This window comes from Muntiacus reevesi, chromosome 22, assembly GCF_963930625.1.
Source record: "Muntiacus reevesi chromosome 22, mMunRee1.1, whole genome shotgun sequence".
Taxonomy (NCBI): Eukaryota; Metazoa; Chordata; class Mammalia; order Artiodactyla; family Cervidae; genus Muntiacus; species Muntiacus reevesi.
Genome location: NC_089270.1, coordinates 30530834 through 30553330, shown reverse-complemented (window position 1 = coordinate 30553330; position 22497 = coordinate 30530834). Strand labels below are relative to the sequence as shown.

General features: G+C 36.9%; 2 pseudogenes; both read right to left on the bottom strand.

Annotated features, from left to right (window-relative positions):
- Window positions 1–720: 720 nt before the first annotated feature.
- LOC136152740 (UDP-glucuronosyltransferase 2C1-like) lies at window positions 721–14347 on the bottom strand (annotated as a pseudogene).
- A 4816-nt stretch (window positions 14348–19163) lies between these two features.
- The window catches only part of LOC136152739 (UDP-glucuronosyltransferase 2A3-like), a 34601-nt pseudogene continuing 31267 nt past the window's right edge, over window positions 19164–22497 (bottom strand).

Below are 22497 nucleotides of genomic sequence, written 5' to 3'. Positions count from 1 at the left end.
CAGCACTTTCACAGCATCATCTTTTAGGATTTGAAAAGCTCAACTGAAATTCAATCACCTCCACTAATTTGTTCATAGTAATGTTTCTTAAGACCCATTTGGCCTCTCTTTCCAGAATATCTGTCTCTAGGTGAGTGATCACACCATTGTGTTACCTGGGTCACAAAGATCTTTCTTGTGTTGTTTCTGTGTATTTTTGCCACCTCTTCTTAATATCTTCTGCTTCTGTTAGGTCCATACCATTTCTGTCCTTTACTATGTCCATCTTTCCATGAAATGTTCCCTTGGTGATGTAATATAGGGGTCCAAATTTCATTTTCTTCCATATGATTATCCAGTTTCCTCAGTACTATTCATAGAAGAGGTGACCATTTTCCTATTGAGTGTTTTTGTGTTTTTTGTCAAATATTATTCAATTTTATAGTTGAGGGCTTATAATCCTATTCATTCATCTGTGTGTTTTTTATGATACTATCATATTTTTAAAATTTCCATAGTTTTGTAATAGAGCTTAAAATAAGAGGTGGGATGCCTCCAGCTTCATTCTTATTTCTCAGGACTTCTGTGGTTATTTCACTTCTTTGTGACTTCATAAATATGTAGGATTTTTTTTTTCCATTTCTGTACCCCAAGAGGGCTTTAAAAGCTTGTCATTTAACTCACTCTTCCCAGCTACGTTCCCAGAGGAACTCTTTCTAGCTGTGAAGTTCTCTCTTGGAGCTAAGCAATGCTGGCTTGAGAATGTGATGTTGCATCCATGAGCACGCTGTCTTCTTCATTCTGAACTGTGTGACTATTCTCAGGGTTTTTTTTGTTGTTGTTGTTCCACAGTGTTGCTGAAATATCATAAGTGGACTTTAGATCTCTCAAAGATGTTGTTGTTCATGGATAGTGACTAATTGTTGACCTTAGGGAGTAGTGAGGCTGGGTTATTCTATGTCTCCATTTGTATCTCTCCATTTTACTTCGTGAACTTTCTCTTCCTTTGATTTAAATATGTCAATATAGAATATTTTAAATAATTATTAAGAAGCATAATCTCATTTTTATCATTATTTCCTTTTTCTTTTCTATTTATAAATTAGCACAAAAATTAATATTTCTATACTGGTAATTGGTTATCACTAAATGAGGTGAGTTAAGTGACTTTTTTTCATCTTTATTTTTCTATATTTTTGTTGTATTTCCTAAATTCTTTACAGTGGTAATATCTTTTAAAAAATAAATATTAACAATGAAAAAATATTTCTCTTTAAAAATAGCTTAGTTTTTTTAAATAAATTTCTTTGAGGTTGGAATCTAATATCCAGTAACAGTAGTGAATCTAAATGCTTTCATAGAAGTTGAGACATACAATTCCCTTTGATTTTAGCTATGTCCTCGATATTATGTAAAAGTACATTTAATCGAATAAAATGAATTACTCCTTTTAAAATACTGATGCTTCTCAGAAAAGCATACATCCTATACTCACATAAGGTTGCTAATAACTACATTCAAAACATTAAACAGATCAGGACTCATCATTCTATGCAAGTCTAATTCAACACCTGCGCCTTTGGCTTTTACTCAAGCAACTTTATCAAGCTGGTCATCCAACAAGGGAATTCCCACCATAGGGACCCATGATAAACAGCTTCATAGATCCCATTGGTTCCACAGGGAGTGATAAAAGCTCTGGTTTGGGGATGGCCTAAAAAGAAAAACAAATTTTATATATATATACATACACACACACACACACACACATATATATACAAGCGTTTAAATGGTAATAGTTCCACAAACAGAAAATCATGGCACCTGTATAAATCATTAATTCAATTAGGTAACATCTTCTATGTAACTCTGTGCCATGAGGCCATATATAAATTCCTATAAACTCCAAAGAAGGCAGTAATTGATTGGCTAAGCATCAATTAGTAATTCCAGCAGTTAAGTAATTCCACAAACCTCTGAAAGTTTTGTGTAGAGTTAAATGTGGAGAGTACCTGCTGCTGGACAGGTTGTTGGGGTGAGGATTCTTTAATAAACAGGAATGGAGGAATTTAAGTAAACAAATGCTTGTGTGGGTGGGAAATGGAAGGTGAGATATGCAGGGTTTCAATGAGAGAATGGTGGCATCACAGGCTAGAAAGATCAACCAGTGCAAATTCATGAAATATATGTTTAAGAAAACAGGATTTTGTATTTGAATTTATAGCAATCTGGTCACTTGGTCATGTCTGACTCTGTGACACCATGGACTATACAATCCATGAAATTCTCCAGGCCAGAATACTGGAGTGGGTAGTCATGTCCTCCTTCAGGGAATCTTTCCCACCCAGGGATTGAACTGTAAGTGGATCCTTTACCAACTGAACCATCAGGGAAGCCCATAGGAATCTGGAAGCATTTATAATATGATAGATGATAAAATGGTGTGTCAGATTTTTTTTCCAGATATTTACTGTGGGAAGAGTGCAGAGAGGTGGGAGAGAATGGATACAGAGAGTCAGAAGAGTGCTGCAGTATTCTGTACAAAAGTTAATAAGAACCTGATTTAAACATATTTTCATTTACCCTGATGCTGAAGTGGGAGAGTTTGCATTATAAATGGGAAAATTATAAATTTCATATTTTTGTTAAAGCTTGATAAAGATTCTGTCCTTGACTAAATTCTAGTCAGGCTCTTCAGAACTCTCTTCTCAACCAGGTCCTGATTTGGAAGATTGATTGTTAATCCCTGCATTACTCTAATTTAGCAAACATCCTACTGGAGTCAGTTTAGCTAGACTCCTCCAACCTTGATATGCGATCATCTTTTTTGCTATTGATTCATCCTTCACTATCCTCCATGTGATGCCTGATCACCCTGGCCTGCATTAAGCATGCATCTGATTAGGCTGGTTTTTGCCAGAGTCCCCTTCTCTGTGTCAATCATTCAGTCAATCAGTACAACTGTTTGCAACCCTTTGGACTGTAGCCCCATCAGGCTCTTCTGTCCATAAAATTCTTCAGGCAAGAATACTGGAGTGGGTTGCCATTCCCTTCTCCAGGGGGTCTTTTCAATCCAAGGGTTGAACCCAGGTCTCCTACATTACAGGTAGATTCTTTACCATATGAGCCACCAGGGAAGGGAGTAAACTTTGAGCAAACTCCAAGAGATGGTGAAAGACATCATGGTCAAGGAAGTCTGGCATGCTGCAACCCATGTGGTCACAGAGTCAGACATGGCTGAGCAACTGAATAGCCCATGTCTCTGATGTATCCTCTTAGTAATTTTCTACCTGGTGGCTCCCCACTCTGCACGTTGGCCACTTTTCCTCATTGTACTCAGTTGAATCCAATCTCTCTGACTTTATGATGATGGTCTTGAATAAAGTGAGCCTTACAATCTTTAGCAAGTGTTGTGAATATTTTTTTTTTCTCTAGAAGAAATGTGAAGAAGACAAAAAAAAATGTTTTTGCTTATTTTGAATACAAATTTGTTGAATTTATTTGTTATCGAGTAAGTGAGAGTTGGACTGTGAAGAAAGCTGAGTGCCAAAAAATTGATGCTTTTGAACTGTGGTGTTGGAGAAGACTCTTGAGAGTCCCTTGGACTGCAAGGAGATCCAACTAGTCCATCCTAAAGGAGATCAGTCCTGGGTGTTCATTGGAAGGACTGATGCTGAAGCTGAAACTCCAATACTTTGGCCACCTGATGTGAAGAGCTGATTCATTGGAAAATACCCTGATGCTGGGAAAGATTGGGGGCAGGAGGAGAAGGGGACGACAGAGGATGAGATGGTTGGATGGCATCACCGACTCGATGGGCATGAATTTGAGCAATCTCCAGGAGTTTATGATGGATAGGGAGGCCTGGCATGCTGCGATTCATGAGGTCGCAAAGAATTGGACAAAACTGAGCGACTGAACTGAACTGAATGCAGCAGTAATTGGCAGAGGCAAATTTCTAAGTTAAGCTTGTATTTTGTAGAGGCAATGAGTATATTCAGTACACATTATTCCATTTCAACACTCTCTCCACAATGCTCTGAATGAATAGTTCTGGTGCTGCATTTTGTGTTTAGCCTTTGGATGCTAATAAGATTATCTTTCATTTTTCAGTTTAATAACTTTCAGTATAATGGCATACTTTTGAGGTATTTACACTTTTTCTGTTGTCTAAGTTTCAGTTGAGTCTACATTGCTTATACTTTTCTCTTTGCCTGAACTACCACAAACACAGAAACAAAGTAGCCATATAACTACTACAGAGCTTACAATTATATTCACTCATGCTAGCAAGGTTATGCTCAAAGTCCTTCAAGCTAGGCTTCAGCAGTAAGTGAACTGAGAACCTCCAGATGTACCAGTTGGCTTTTGAAGAGGCAGAAGAAACAGAGATCAAATTGTCAACATTCCTTGGATCCTAGAGACAGCCAGGGAGTTCCAGAAAAACTTCTACTCCTGCTTCACTGACTATGCTAAAGCCTTTAACTGTGTGGATGACAACAAAATGTGGAAAACTCTTAAAGAAATGGGAATAACAAACCACCTTATCCGTCTCCTGAGAAATCTGTATGAGGGTCAAGAAGCAACAGCTAGAAGCAGTTATGGAATAACTGGCTGGTTCCAAATTGGGAAAGGAGCATGACAAGACTGCTTATTTTCACCTTTCTATTTAATTTCTATACAGAGTACATTATGTGAAATGCCAGCCTGAATGAATCACAAACTGGAATCAAGATTGCTGGGAGAATTATCAACAATCTCAGATACAAAGATGAAGCTCCAATAATTTAGCACCTAATGGGAAGAGTCAACTCACTGGAAAAGACTCTGATGCTGGGAAAGATTGAAAGCTAAAGGAGAAAGGGAAGCAAAGAATGAGTTGGTTAGATAGCATCACTGACTCAATGGACATGAATCTGAGGAAACTCTGGGCGATAGTGGAAGACAGAAGAACCTGGCATGCTGCAGTCTATGGGGTTGCAAAGAGTCAGACACGACTTAGTGACTGAACAACAATAACAGCCACTCTAATGGAAGAAAGTGAAGATGAACTAAAAAGCCTCTTGATGAGGGTGACCAAGTAGAGTGAAAAAGGTAGCTTGAAACTCAACATTCAAACAACTAAGATCATGGCATTCAGTCCCAACACTTCATGGCAAATAAAAGGGGTAGGGGGAAATAGAAGCAGTGACAGACTTTATTTTCTTGGGCTCCAAAAATCACTGAGGATGGTGACTGCAACCAAGAAATTAAAAGATGTGTGCTCACTGGAAGGAAAACTATGATAAAACTAAACAGTGTATTAAAAACCAAAGACATCACTTTGCTGACAGAGGTCCTTATACTCAAAGCTATGGTTTTTCCATTAGATACATATGGATAAAAGAGTTGGACCATAAAGAAGGATAGTTTAGTCGTTAAGTCGTGTCTGATTCTTGCGACACCATGGACTGTAGCCTGCCTGGCTGCTCTGTCCATGGGATTCTCCAGGCAAGATTACTGGAGTGGGTTGCCATTTCCTTCTCCATGGGACTTCCTGACCTAGGAATCAAACCCGGGTCTCCTGTATTGCAGGCAGATTCTTTACCAACTGAGCTATAAGGTAATCTCAAATACGAATGAGCACTGAAGCATTGATGCTTTTGGACTGTCATGTTGGAGAACACTTGAGAGTCTCTTGAACTGCAAGGACATCAAACCAGTCAATCCTAGAGGAAATCAATCCTGAAAGTTCATTGGAAGGAGTGATGCTGAAGCTGAAGCTCCAGTACGTTGGACACCTGATGGAAAGAGCTGACTCATTGGAAAAGAGCCCAATCCTTGGAAAGATTGAAGAAGCAGGGGCTGGAAGAGGATGAGTTGGTAAATAGCATCATCAACTCAATGGCCAGCAATGCAAGCAAACCCTGGGAAACAGTTTGAGGAGCTTGGCATGGTGAATTCCATGGGGTTGCAAAGAGATTGACAGGATTTAGCAACTGAACAACAACAGGTCAACAGAGTAGCAGTGTTGGGACACATCGGTTGACATCACAAAGGAAAAGAGAACTCTGCAGTATCTGGCGAGCTAAGTCACTTCAGCCATGTCTGACTTTTTGTGACCCTACGGACTGTAGCCTGCCATGGGATTCTCCAGGCAAGAATACTGGAGTGGGTTGCCATGCCCTCCTCCAGGAGATCTATCTGACCCAGGGATCGAACCTAAGTTTCCTGTAACTCCTGCATTGTTGGTAAATTCTTTACCACTGAGCCACCGGGGAAGCCCCTGGAGTATCTGGACCTAACAATTATGTGTTGGACTTGGAAATGATACATGCCACTTCAGCTCGTTTTCATTGGTCAGAGAGTTTTGGACAATTGTACTAAACTCAAGGACTAGGGGCATTATTGTTGTCAAATATCTGGCATATTTGTTGAGCATCACTATATGCATATTTGTTGAGCACCACAATAATGTACTAAATACTTCTGTTAGCATAACAATCTAAGGTGGATAATTCCCATTAATTCCTGTGTCCACGTTTTCAGTTTGAGTGTCAAATACTATAATAATGAACTGGAAATCATTCCAGGAGGTAAACACTCAGAGAAGTAAAAAGAAGCATGTTTAATTACCTTAGGCAAGGGCTTTGCAGGCTTGTTTTACAGTCCTACAACAAATTCAATGTTAGGTAAGGGTATGGAAATTCAAAATTCTGTTCAAATCAACCACATTTCAGCTTTTCTCATAATCTCACATAATGTGGTAGGTTTTCCTGAACAAAAATAAGAGATGATAGAGGAAAAACAGTCTGATGTGTTAAGTGGTACATGTATTGCCATCAAATTTTCTGAGTAAAGTCTTTAAAGAACCAATATCAGTTTTATGAAACCCATGAAAACTCAATAGTTCTTTTCCCACCAAGAGTACACAACACTGAGATTATGAAGAAACAAACGCTGAATTAAGCATGGAACAAACCAAAAGTCTGCTGCTTTCTCTCTGTTTGAGCTAAACTCGAGCCCCGCTCCATGCTCAGAATCAGCACGTGCTTCTAGCAGTGAACAAGAAACTCAGCCAGTGATCCTCAGCCTACTGTGGTTGAGTCTCCTTCTCTTCTGGAGTTCCAATTTATCTCATCCTCATCACTCCAAAAGCTGCTGATAGCTTTAATAATGACTTCTGTAATTGACTCTTTTTTTTTTTTTTCTTTTCTTTCCTGGTGTTTGTGAGTGTGCTGCCACAGCTAATTACATCCTATCCAGAAAGGAAATCTTACAATAAGAATTTTAAAGTGATTCATTTTATACAAAATGAAAGTTTCTGCTTCCTAAGGCTTTGTTCCCTTTTGTGAAAATAGAGCACTGCATCATAATCTGGTGGCTAAATATTTACTCTTTCGACATATTTGCTGACAAACAGTACAAAAGAGTTCCCTTCTGAACAAAGTGGAAAGCAAGTGAATATTAACAGAATAAGAATTCAGGTAAGTGACTCTGAATTAAATCACTTTCCTTAGTTTGGAGCCTGAGCTTCATTTCTGAGCTCTGTATAACTACTGTGGTGTAAGGAACCTTACTCAGAGTTGGTGTCCTTTTGAAATATGCATTCTGTGTCATTGAGAGGAGGAAACTGTAGCTCTCTGGTTTCTCACCATAAGGTTTTTTGAATATTTTCCTTGGTGTTCTAAGTGTGTTAAAGTTTTAATTAGAAAATGTGAGGATTTTTATCTGTCGAGAAAATCTATGTACATAAGAGATCACAAGCAAAGCTCTGTAGTTTAGTGTTTTGATTCTGGTAATGTCAAAATTGAAAATCCAGTTTCAGATTCAGTACATATTGCATTTTAGAGTCTTACTGGTGTCAGCCAAGGGGTTAATTTATTCTCTTTGTGAAATGTTTTCCTCCCATGCCCTTTTTATGAGGGTGTTATTAGGATATAATTCAAATATCATGCAATTATTCCTTTTATCTAAATGGCTGTATAGTTTTTTGTATATTTATAACACTGTGAAACCATCACCAGTATTACATTTTAGAAAATTGCATTACTCCCCAAAGAAATCCTGTATCCATTGATGGCCATTCCCCAGTTCTTCCTCCTCCCAGCCCCTGACAACCACTATTCTACATTCTTTCTCTCTTTTCCTATTTCAGAAAAACCTTGCTTCACTTAACATAAATGAAAACATACACGATGTGATCTTTTGTGGCACTTTCACTTAGCATAACATTTTCAAGGTTCATAGGGTGGGCAGATGTATCAATATTTCATTACTTTTGTTCCTGAATACTATTTTTGCAAGGATATTATGCATTTTTTTTTCATTCCCTCATCAGTTGATAAAGATTTGGGTTGTTTTCTTATTTGGCTACTAAGAATAAGGCAGCTATGAGCATTCATGTATGTGTTTTGTGTGGGAAATGGGTTCATTTTTCTTGGTAATAGACCTGGGAGTAGAATTGTGGGATCATGTCATTGGTTTGCTTTACTTCATATCAAGATACTTTTTTTTGTTGTTGTTAAATCTCTACTCCTTAGTAATCTACTGTGCTTCAAGCATCTTATTGAAATGAAGACAATATAGCAGGAAAACTAAAAACTATTGATATAATTGATCTGGATAAAGAAATTGTGAGAGAATATTTCAAATTTGGAAATGCATTTCCCCCATTTCCACTTGTACTTTTCCATCAAGATTACATACCACTTTTGATACTATGCTGAGGCATTTGTTGAAGAATGAATGATTGAAAGATATTTTACTTCTATAGGAAAGTGCACCTATGTTTTATTTTGTATTTGTTATTGATTTCATGCAGATTTTTGTGTTTAGACACTGTGAAGTTAAATGTTAACTTGCATATTTCTGTCTGGTAGAAAAAAATTATCCCTTAAATTATGATTTATTGCTCTAATAGACATTGACTATTTTTGTGTATACCCTAATAATATTATCTTTGCACTCTTTTTTCTCCAAGATGTTTATAGTTCCTCAAAATATTTTTTGAACCAGATGTCATCTTACTTGTTTCTTCCTCAATTATTAGAACATATTGGTACATATCTTAATAATTATATAAATTATAATTTATATCCTTAAATTTGAAAGATATGCTTGGAATGCATTATATAATGAAGATTCTAAACTGATCCTGAATGACACTCTATATCTAAAAGCATTTTTTAACTTATGAGAATAAAATGAATGTTTTTCTTATATTTTGCAAGACTTTATTCTTCTTTCTCACATTACCAATATATTCCTCAAAGAATTTAGGGGAGAATAGAGAGAAAGAGCTAGGAGAGAATCAGAATCTTATCTCATCATTAATGCTTCACTATAAAAGAGGTTCCAAAACTGAGTACCAATCTGCTGGAACCAGGAGTAAACAACTTAGATCCAGCTATAGATCAGTCACTGGTTGGTCCATGACTCAGAAAATGTCACCAGGATGAGATTTTAAGTTATTTGTTTTCAGTTTTGCCACTTGTTTCTTGGACTCTAAACATGAGTGAGGAATGTATGCAGCAGTACCCCCCCCCCCATTTTTTAGGGTAAAGACTAGAGAAACAGCACCTGTTTCTGTCACAAAATATCAGGAAAATGTCTCAATGCAAAAAGTCAACCTTGATTAGATCATGTGCCTTTTGAACTTATTTCATATTTCTTGGCAGCATACTTCATTAAAAGCTTTAAGTTGTTTGTGAGTCATTGAAGAAATAATTCCTTTCAGGAAACTTAGAACATATACTCAAAAATTGGAAAAGGGAAATGGCTATAAGACAAGACGTTGCAACTCTCAAGGAAAATTTTGATTTTTGAGAAATGAGATTTTTTTTTTAGTAATGATATGTTATTAAAGATACTTTTGTCAAAAGTAGAAATAAATAAAACAATGTTGAAATTCATATGAAATTGAAAAAGACCCCAATAGACAAAGCAATCCTGAGAAAAAAGAATAACCCACAGGCATCACACTTTCTGATTTCAAGTAATAGTATAAAACTATACTAATCACGGTCATATGGTACAGGTATAAAAACAGACACATGAACCAACAGAACACAATCAGAATCCCAGAAATAAACTCATGTATATATAGTCAACTAATATTTCACAATGGAGCCAAAAATACTCAATGGAAAAAGATAGTCTTTTAAATAATTCTTCCTGAAGAAATGAATATTCTCATGCAAAAGAATAAAAATAGACCCCAATCTTATTCCACTACAAAAATTAACTGGGAATGGATCAAAGACTTTGATAGATGACCTGAAACCACAAATTTCCTAGAAGAAAACATGGTAGAAATTTTCTTAATATGGATCCTGGGAATGATTTTTTTTTAATTAACACCATAAGCACAAGCAATAAAATTAAAAATAAACAAGTGGGACTAATTCAAACAAAAAAGACTGTGCATAGAAAAATAAATGATCAGGAAAATGAGAAGGCAGCTCATAGATGAGAGATAGTACTTGTAAACCATATATCTGATTCAGGGTTATGATCCAAAATATCTAAGGAACTCAAATATGATTCAGAACAAAAAATCAATTTTATAAAATTAGCAAAGGATCTGAATATAGGATTTCTTTCCAAAGAAGATATTCAAATGGCTAACAAGTACATAAAAAGATGCTCACCATTGTTAATCAGGGAAATGCAAATTAAAACCACAGGCTACAGTCCAAGGGGTCGCAAAAGAGTTGGACACATCTTAGTGGCTAAACAACAATCCTCACTTCCATATTCTTGCCTGGAGAACCTCATGAACAGAGGAGCCTGGCAGGCTACAGTCCATGGGTCATACAGAGTTGGATGTGACTGAAATGGCTTAGGATACGAACAACGACGTTGTGAAATGAACACCACAGGAACTCTAGTTAACACTCATCATTACACAAAGTTACAATCAACACATTTTTGCCAATGAAAAGTAAGTTTACTCCTGTAGCATAAAAATCTCGGCAAACATTTTCTGCATCCTGCTGGTTGTGAAAGCATTTTCCCTGCAAAAAGTTGTGGAGATGCCTGAAGAAGTGGTAGTCGGTTGGCAAGAGATCAGATGAATATGGCAAATGAGGCAAAACCTTGTAGCCCAATTCGTTCAACTTTTAAAGCTTTGGTTGTGCAACATGTGGTTAGGCATTGTTGTGAAGAAAAATTGGGCTCTTTCTGTTGACGAATGCTGGCTGCAAGTGTTGCAGTTTTCAGTGCATCTCATTGATTTTCTGAGCATACTTCTCAGATGTAATGGTTTCACCAGGATTCAGAAAGCTGTAGTGGATCAGATGGCTAGCAGACCACCAAGCAGTGACCAGGACTTGTTTTTGATGCAAGTTTAACTTCATGGCAAATAGATGGGGAAACAGTGGAAACAGTGGCTGAGTTTACTTTTCTGGGCTCCAAAATCACTGTAGATGGTGATTGCAGCCATGAAATTAAAAGACGTTACTCCTTGGAAGGAAAGTTATGACCAACCTAGACAGCATATTACAAAGCAAGAATACTGGAGTGGGTTGTCATTTCCTTCTCCAGGAGACTTTCCCAACCCAGGGACTGAACACATGTCTTTTGCATTGCAAGCTAATTCTTTATCACTGAGCCACCTGGGAAGCCTTCATTTCACAATAGCATACATTTAAAATCATTATGTCATATATCTGTGATAAAGGAAAATGATTTTAAGGCAGGACAAGAAATATTTAATACAAAATTTCCTCTGTCATTTGTGATAATACTCCATCCCCTCCTTCAGTTTAACTCCATTATACATTAACTATACCCTTAGAAGATACAGAAATGCTTACTCATCAAAAAAAAAAAGTTCCTCCTGCTGCTAGAAAGGTAATGCCTCGGGAGCTAATACTCCTTCCTTAATCCTGCAAAGGGTCACAATGATGCCCCATTGCCTTGTTGGCCTATGTAAACTGTCAATATTTCTCTGATGTATAACCCTATGATATATAACCCTTTATATCAAAAACCTATACAACTGTGTTTTTTACTTCTAATGGGCAGAAATTTCCTCAGTGCTTTCTGAAAGACTATCTTCTGGGTTAAAATCCTAAATTTGACTTGGTTAAGATTTTCAATCTATTTTGTATACTGACTATTGATTAATTTTTCACTGACACCTGAAACTAATGCAGTTTTATGTTAAATATATATTTAAAACATCAAACTGAATATAAGCAGGGAACCACTTCCTTAAAGATATTTTAGATATTTAATCATCCCTAACACGGAAATGGTAACCTACTCCAGTGTTCTTGCCTGGAGAATCCCAGGGATGGGGGAGCCCGGTGGGATGCCCTCTATGGGGTCACACAGAGTTGGACATGACTGAAGCGACTTAGCAGTAGCAGTAGCATCAGCACAATTATATATAAAAGATCAACTATGCAAAATGAAAAAAAAAAAAGGGTAAACAGATGTGCTAAAATAGAGAAAAAAATTGTGCTCATGGTCACAGCTCACTAGAGATCTCTAATGCAATTATGAATAGAACACCACCATCAAGAGAAAGGAGATTCCCTGGGGGCTCAGATGGTAAAGAATCTGCCTACAATGTGGGAGACCTGGATGCAATCTCTGGGTTGGTAAGATCCCCTGGAGGAGGGCATGACAACCCACTTCAATATTCTTGCCTGGAGAATCCCATGGGCAGAGGAGCCTGGTGAGCTTCAGTCCATGGAATCGCAGAGTCAGACACGACTGAGCAACTAAGCAGGAGCAGGAGGAATAAGGAAAAAATGCAATTAGATTAAAAGTTTATAAACATAGTCCTTTACAGAAAAATCAGAATTTTCTTTTTCCTTTTCTAAGACAAGAACAGATGAAAACAAGATATATTTATTTTTAGTTTCATGCTTACCATACATCAAGCCCTACAACCAGCCAACCAAGTCTAGATAAGATGCAAAAAAAAAAAAAAGCCTGAGAAATAGATTAATCAGAAAGAAAGCAGGCTGTAACAAAGGAGACATAAATAAGAAAGAAGTAAACTAAGGTTATAGAAAATAAGCACACTGTAAGGTTTGGGTTTGTCCAGATTTTTTTTTTTTAATTTAGCAGCATCAAGCAGGTTTTACTCATAAATAGAGAGAATATTCCTTCTCTGATATGTGTTCAGTACTCAATCATAAAACAAACACAAAAAGAAAATGGAGAACATTGTATTTTCTTCACTCAAAACAACTTAGCAACAGGACCATGTGAGATTTCACTTTAAAAACTTTTCTAAATTTTCATACAATCAGATAAATATTTACACTATACATATGGAATAAGAATCATTCTTACATGTAAATTTCTCTTGCCTAAAACCTTGCTGTAATACTCATCCCATTGTGGAAATACATAATATAAATAAGTCATCTCACTCATTGTATACAATAACCAATTCACCAGTCTCTGGATGAAAGTTATGCTATCTTTCAGTCTTGATGCACTGACAGGAACATAAGAAAACAGCATGGGAAGTCCAGCACACAATTGCTCAATGACATTCCCAAAGGAAACCCAAAAAGATTTATATAAAGGGAGTGTTGAGGAGCTCAGCCACCAACTCCCCACAAAAATTTAAAGGGTCAGCAATACAGACATCAAACTTAGCTACCTGTAGCCTGCTAGGTAACTCCTTGTTTGTTATAGCACTGTCACAAACTCTTTTGGCTTTTGCTAAAAAACTATTCATCAGTTTTTTCAGGTTTGCTTGCATTTTTTTCAAGTCCCACAATGAGAGTTTGGGCAGTTCAAAAGAAACTGTATAGAGATCAGTATTGAGCTCTTCCATGAGAGCTTGTTTAGTTACTGGCTGTTGGATAATCTCTACATTAAAAGGAATCTTGGTATAATCCATCAGAAGGCTTGGTGAAGGTATAAGAAAGGTTATCTCATGTCCACAAAGGTGGAGTTCTTCCAGAATAACTTTTAAATTAATCCAATCAACTAAACTCCTCAGGCCTTCCAGAACTTTCCCCATCCTTCCAGGGTCAAAGTGAAAAGTGAAAGTCACTCAGTCATGTCTGACTCTTTGTGACCCCATGGAATATACAGTCCATGGAATTTTCAGGCCAGAATACTAGAGTGTGTAGCCTTTCCCTTCTCCAGGGGATCTTCCCAACCCAGGGGTCAAACCCAGGCCTCCCGTATTGCAGGCAGATTCTTTGTGAGCTGAGCCACAAGGGAAGCCCAAGAATACTGGAGTGCATAGCCTTTCCCTGTTCCAGCAGATCTTTCTAACCCAGCAACTGAACTGGGGTCTCCTGCATTGCAGGCAGATTCTTTACCAACTGAGCTAGGAGGGAAGCCTTCCAGGGTCAAAGAGACATAGAATCAGCATGAAAAGGACACAGAAGTCTTTCACAGTCTTCATGAATAACTCTTGCTCAAACTAAGTTTGGGCTTAAGCCAAATGTGTGAAACTCACAATTCAAAGATCTCTTCCTTAACCCTCCCAATGTTTATAGTAGGTTGGGCTGAACTTTGAATTATGTACTTTGCAATAAAGACTAAAATGAAATGCAGCTGCTATTGATTGGAAAAATGTTGATTAAAGTCAGTAAAAAATAAATAAGAGAAAAAACTCAGAAGAAGAGTTTATGTTTCTTTCAGAGAATATCCAAAGAAAGGACTTAAAGTTAAACATAAACCCATAGTAATTTTTAAATAATGTTAAGAAAATTCATCATCAAGTATGTATATTTAATTAAGACTGGGTGTTTGGAGGGGGTTGGGGTGGGCAAGAATAACAGAGTGGGTTACCATTCCCTTCTCCAGGGGATCTTACTGAGTCAGGGATCAAACCCAGATCTCCCGCACCATAGGTGGAGAGCTTTACCACCTGAGCTACCAGGGAAGTCTCAAGACTGGATGTTTGGGATCTTTTTCTCTGGCTTTATTTAAATGTTCATTTGATCAGAATTGCATAAATCTCTCTAGTATTTATCTTAGTGATAATTATGCTAAATATTCCACATAGAAAAGAGAACATCACTTACTGCCATAAGGAAAGAATATGCCCACTTTAAGAAGTGTTAAGGCAGAGACACTTTCAAATAAATATTTTGATGTTAAATAAAGTGCTCTTTTCACTAAATCACATCTATCTTTATGAAAAAGAGATAAATATATCTTTTTACTATAGCTGTAGACATGAATTAAAGTTTAGATTCTGGGTCTGATTCACATTATGTTGTGAAGAGATATCTCACAGTGGAAAAGGTATGTCATAAAGATATCTTGACAATTTTATCCTTCATACCAGGGTATCTGCTTCTATTTCCTTTACTTTCTGCTTGAAGATATTTCTTATAATGTAGAATTCCTTTTTTTTTTTTAACTTGGATCTTTACACGTGGGAGCCATGATCTGATGTAGAAATGGATTCAGTGATATTTAGGGCAAAAACTTCATCTATAACTTTTTTGCTTAAAAAGTTAACTTTCTTCAAGGTGAGTGAATAATCAATAAGAGTATGTGATGATAATAGTATCATCTTAAGAATACTTGGCTAATAATGAAAATATAATTCAGTAATTATCCAAAGATAAAATTATGGAAGAAATAAAAACACCTCATTTCATACAAAGGAAACCCTATAGGGATATTCAGGCTTCCCAGGTGGCGCTAATGGCAAAGAACCCTCCTGTCAGTGTAGGAGACTTAAGATATGGTTTGATCCCTAGGTCAGAAAGATCCCCTGAGGGAAGGCATGACAACCCATTCCAGTATACTTTCCTGGAGAATCACACGGACAGAGGAGTCTAGAGGGCTATGGTCCACAGGGTATACAGATTTGGACATGACCGAAGTTATATAGCATGCATACACAGGGATATTACTGACTGAAAAAGTCAGTAATGATAGAAACTAATGAAGAAACTAAAGAAGAAAACTAATGAAGAAACTCCAGACCAAGACAAAGTTGGCTTCTATTCAAAGTTCTGAAAGAAGAAACATTATAACCCCAATAATTTTATGTGAAAATGATGCCCTTCAGAAATAAAAGAGAGATCAAGATTTTATCAGACAAACAAAATTTGAGTACAAAATTACAAACCAGGATCTTTGATGAATGTAGATGTAAAATTAGCCAATCAAATTCAACAGCACAAAAATTGAATCATGTTCCGTGATCAAACAATTTATCTATGGGTTTCAAGGATGGGTCAACATACATAAATCAATAATGTGGTACTCGTCATTGAGAGAATGAAAAGCAAAATTAATATGCTCATCTTAATATATGTGAACAAATTTGGAAAACATAACAACTCTACATGACAAAAATGCTTAACAAACTGGATATAAAAATATGATCAACATAATAAAGTCCATCTATGACCAGCTGGGGCTTCCCTTACAGCTCAGTGGTAAAGACTCCATCTGCAATGCAGGAAGCACAGGAGATGCAGTTTAGATCCCTGGGTTTTGGGGACGATCCCCTGGAGGAGGGCATAGCAACCCACTCCAATATCCTTCCTGAAAAACCCCATGGAGAGTGGTACCTGGGGAGCTATAGTCCATGGGATTGCAAAGAGTCATACACAACTGAAGTGACTTAGCATGACAAGCCTACAGCTAGCATCATACAAAATGATGAAAGGCTGGAAGTTTTTCCTCTGAAATTCCATCAGGAATAATGCACATGCCCTACTCAATAGAATAATAGATGCCCTAGCCAGAACAATCAGGCAAGAGAAAGAAATAAAATATATCCAAATTGGAAAGGAAGAAGTAAAATTTTCTTCCCTTATGGATGATACGATCTTACATATAAGAAACTCAAAGACTCCACCAAAAAACTGTTAGAAACAATTAATGTATTCAGAGTACTGTTGGGATAAAAATCACTATACAAAAATAAGTTGTATTTTTATACACCAGCAACAAAACATTTTTAAAATGATGAAAGGAAACAACCTTATTCAAAATAAAAGCAATAAAGTACTTAGAAATAAATTTACCAAGGTAGTGAAAGTTCTGAACATTATAGACTTTTTGAAATAAATAGAAGAAAACATAAAAAGTTACAATGATATATATATATGTATATATATATATATATATACATGGATGAGTAGAATTAATATTGTCAAAATGTCCATGCTAAGCAAAGGTGATTTTTTCAATGCAATTAATATACTAATTACAAAGCATGTTTAAACAAATAGGAAAAAATATAAATATTTGTATAGGCCACAGAACACCCTGAACTGTTGAAACAATTCTGAGAAAGAACAAAGTTGGAGGCATTATAAGGTAAATAAGGTAAAGTCGCTCAGTCATGTCTGACTCTGCGATCCCAAGGACTGTAGCCTACCAGGCCCCTCTGTCCATGGGATGTTCCAGGCAACAGTACTGGAGTGAGTTGCCATTTCCTTCTCCAGGGGATCTTCCCAACCCAGGGATCGAACCCAGGTCTTCAGCATTGCAGACAGACACTTCACTGTCTGAGTCACCAGGAAGCCCATTATACTTCTTGTTCAAATTATGTCACAATGCAATAATAATCAGAACAGTATGACACTGGCAATAAATATGCACATAGGTCAGTGGAACAGAATTGAGAGTTTAAAAAAGTGTCAAATATAACATCAGCTAATATTTAATGTGGGATCCAATAACACTAAAAGGGAAATGGATAATATACTCAATTAATGGGATTAGAAAACTAGTGTGGCTCATGCCACTTTTATATATATATCCCAGTCTTATGAATTGCTAAAATTGCTAAAATGTCAAGTTAATGATATGTAACCATTTTGCTGAGTTCATGCAGATAATAAAATCATTCCCAGTATATGTGACTATTCCTGCCAGGGTAAATAGCCACTGTGAAAGAGATCCAAGTTAGAAAGTAGGGGCCAAGTATCCAGTTGGTCTACTCAAACTCTGGTGCCATATCAGGAATTCGGTGTTTAATTAGATCTCTAGCAGATGTGATCCTCCTGACACTCAGTTAGGGCATAGTTATGTGAGTTTGGTAAATAGGAGTCCATATATTGGGGCTCATGTATAGCTTCACTTGCCATCATGACAGTCATTTTGTTAATTTGTTCTAGGGGCTGGCCCTGGGGTAGATCATGATAGAGGCTGTCTGATGTGACCTGGCTGGGTAATTTGGCCTACGTTTGTGCTTAATGCCTATTCTATGATGAATGGTCTATGGTGGAAAATAACATAGTGTCTCAGAGCCAAGGAACAGCATGCACTCTCAGTAGTCAACAGACAGGAATGAATGGATTCTTTCAAAAAATCAAAAAATAATGAACCAGGGCAACGCTTTGATTTGAGATTTCTGTCTTCCAAAACTGTGAGGGAGAAATTTCTGTTAAAGTATACTTTACCTCTGAGCCATGGCTTCCCTGGTGCCTCAGATGGTAAAGAATCTGCCTGCAATGCAGGAGATGCAGGTTCCATCCCTGGATCTGAAAGATTCCCTGGAGAAGGGAATGGCAACCCACTCCAGTACTTTTACCAGGAGAATTCCATGGACAGAGGAGCCTGGTGGGCTACAGCCCATGGGGTCGCAAAGAGTCAGACACGAAAGAACAACAAACACTGAAGTAAGCTACCAAGTTTGTGGCGATTGGTTATAGCAGCCCTAGAAACCCAATACAGAGTACTTCTACTTGTTTCCTACTCTTTTTCCACAGGCCAGGAATACAATTTGGGTTTGTGCCAACAACAAAGGGTATTTATTCAATTACCCATTTGGTAATTGAGAAGATCCTTGGTTGTAACTGTGACACTACTGTCCTCATGAGAAATAATTGAGGGGATCGTTAGGGATCATTAGCACGTACACCTACTAGGATTTACCATCTGAGCCAGAGGGGAAGCCGTTGGTGACTCAGATGGTGATGTCATAGTGTACATGCTGAAGAACCTGTCTAGTAAATAGGAGATCCAGGGTTTGGATCCCAGTGGTGCCTGACAGTTGGCTACAGTACATTATTGTGAATTCCTTGGTGGTTTAGAGGGCAAAAAATCTGTCAGCAATGCAGGAGACTCAGGTTTGATCTCTCTGTTAGGAAGATCCCCTGGAGAAGGGAATGGCTACCCACTCCAGTATTCTTGCCTGGAGGATCCCATGGACAGGGGAGCTTGGTGGGGTAGAGTCCATGAGGTCACAAAGTGTTGATATGACTGAGCAATTAACACTTTCACTTCACTTTCACAGGATGTTACGCCATTCTTCCTCCAAAGGACCCAGTCTCTTCATTAGTCATTGGATCAGATCTGAAAATTCTCAGGCCTAAAAATGTGTCAAATGATTATGATTTTAGGGTAGCAATGATCCTCATCATTCTATTTATCTTTGAACTCTTCAGTAGTATATGTATAATATATGAATTATAAATTAAACATATTTTATATTTTGTGAGGAGTGGTGAGGAAATAGAAATATAAGAGTTTCTTAACGGATGTTTTTCAACCATTATTGAGAGTTTGTACAAGCAACCTAGAAGTCTTTGAGATTTTGGACCTTGCTCTAATTTGACATTCGTCAACTATGTTAATATTTCTTAGACTTGTTTATTTAAAGTGTTACATATGCATCAGTTTTCTTAAATTATAATATCTCTGTTATATATTGCTGTATAATCAACCAATCCTAAACTTACAGTTAAAATAACACCATAGTATTTGTTCATGGCCTCTGTATCAGCAGTTAGGGCTGGGTTCATGGAAATGCCATTTTTATTAATTTCCTGAGCTTATTCTTTACTATAAAGTTAGCCATCAGCTTAGCTGGGGGAGAATGATCCAAGAAGACATCATTCTCTTGGCTGTGGTTTGGCAGGTTAGCAATAATCCTTGATTCTCACCTTCCTGTGGCCTCTATGCAGACAGCCTTGGACTTTTCCCATGATAACAGAATCCTAGACCAGCTTGCATAAAAGTTCTAGGACTGGGTTTGGAAGTCATGCAAGGTCACTTCTGCTTCTGCTGTTGAGTTTTAGAACAAGTCATTCCAGTTCAGTTCAGCTCAGTTCAGTCATTAGTCAATGCCAAATTCCAAAGGTGGAGAAGCACCCTCCACCTCTTAATGGGAGGAGATACAAAGCAAATATAGCCATTTATCATGTACTATGGTCAGAAGCTCATAAAATAGAAAAATCAACAAAGCAAAGCTAATTTGATTCTTAACAGGAAGGGTGTGAAGTATTTCGACAGGGCTTTACTACTGCATCAGAACAGGGAAATCAGGGGCAGATAATTAGGATGTTGAGGCCTGGAAAGTGATATCGAGGGGAACTTTGTAATGTAAGGAAGAGGTTGAGAGTGAACAAGCTTTCTGACATAAATTTATTAGTTTATTTTTTTATGACATAACTTTAGATTGCTGCACACAGTGAAGTGAGGCCTTGAGTCTTGTCTTACCGAGCAAGCTAAGGGTTTTTAATAAGTATACTACTTTAGTTGGTCACATCTTATCACCCTGGGACAAATTAATAAGCTATTTTTTCTGGTTCTCACTATTATCTAACAGAGGACTTGGGGAAAAACTTGGTTCTGATATTTTTTGACATGTCTGATAGAATATAGATATTTTTATTACTCATTTAAAAAAAAAAAAAAACCTGCTTTGCAGCAATGTGGCAGATTCTTCAGAAAGCTTTTCTCTTTACTGCCATCTATTGTTGAGAATTGATAAGTAAATCACACTATTTGCTAATTGAATGGCATCACCAACTCCATGGACATGAGTTTTGGTAAGCTCAGGGAGTTGGTGATGGACAGGGAAGCCTGGCATGCTGCAGTCCATGGGGTCGCAGAGTCGAACACGAGTGAATGACTGAACTGAACTGAATTCACTGACTATGCCTCATCCAGAAATTTTAATAGTTTTTGATTAGTCTTCTTTACCCCATACTGTTTTATATCAGACTGTCATTAACACGTCTGTCTTGGTACTTTACCTCTAAGATGATATAGGAAAATAGTACTACTTTTCTCTGGCACAAATCTATTTCATTGAATTGAGACACTTTTTTGGATAACTATTTTTTATTTAAAATATACAGGAATAAATGTGATGTTTATTAAAAATTTCATAGTTGCAAAAATCTAAACTCTCATAATTCTCAAAAACTTTGCTTTTTTTTAAAAGGTTTTTGTGTTTTTAATATCAGCACTTAATGACTCAATTACAATACTCAGACTGCTGCATTGTTAAGGTGGTGGTTAAAGTCTAAAGACATACAAACCAACTCAAAGTACCAGGATATTTGCCAGTAGAATCCAGGAAAAGCAAGCTCTTTCAACAGGAAAGGATTAAGTCAGTTGTTATATTTTTATTGTCAAAAGTCAAGAGAAATATTTGATACTGCTTATTGTCTCTCTAATATTAAATAAGTTACATGACAAAACTTGCCTTTATAACTTTATTGATTTAACTACATATTTGCAACTTTTACAGTAGCCCAGCCCTTTTGTAACTTTCTCTCCTGTGCTCTTTAAACCAGCCTTGCAAAATGGCCCAGGCGTTTCTTGTGTAACACCATTCTTCCACATTCCTTAAGATTAAGAATATCTGCATTACTTGCTGGATTCTTGATCTAAGTTTTTCTCCACTGCTAGGGAAGAAACTACTTGCACACCACAGTGTATGGCGTGGCCTAAAAATAACTGCAAGGAACCTATCTCTGTAGCTGTGTTTCAAATACGCATATTTTACTTAGGGCAGGCACATTGAGCATCATGCTACGATAATGAAATTTTCTTAATTTTTTGAAACTAATTGTCACTTATAATTTATGCAGTAAATTCTAAAAATTAAAAACACATTCTAACCTGATTTCTAGTTAATTCCAAAATTGTTTTTCTTAATTCTAAAAATTAAAAAGACAGTATCTTAAAATGAAGTTAGTTAACATATTAATATTTTTAATATTTGCAACATTTATACTGGTTTATTTGAATTTAGGAACTTCTCTGTTATTAAGAACTATCTTGTAAAGAAACAGTGAAGGAGAAAATTAACCCTAAAAAGTTCAAAATATTTCCACTAAATACTAAAAAATAGAGTCTATTTTTTAACTAAATAGACTAACTAAATAACTAAATAACTAGTTAACTAAATAACTCTAACTAAAAAATAGAGTCACAACCTAAAAGTAGAGAGTTATTTTATTTGGTGGACATGTTTAGGACACCAAGCCCAGGAGACAGCATCTAAAGAGCTCTGAGAAAACTGTTCCAAGGAAGCAGGAGAGGAAGGCAGTCTGTGTAAAGTTTGAAATAAAGGAATCAGGCAGTCTGAACATCAAAGATCAGGTACCAAGCTAAGGAATTTAGCATTCTATGTACAGGAAGATGCAAGCCTCTGGGCTCCCTGAATTCATTCTTTTCACATGCACCTCAGCTATCTGGGGCAATTCTGTTTCTTGGCTCACCTTGCTTCTTGCATTCTATCAGTTCCTCACTGTGGGGGGTGGCAGCATCCATGTGATCACAATTTTGGGAGTCCTCATTCTCATTTGGAGGCCAGAAATTGCTGATGACTGTGACATT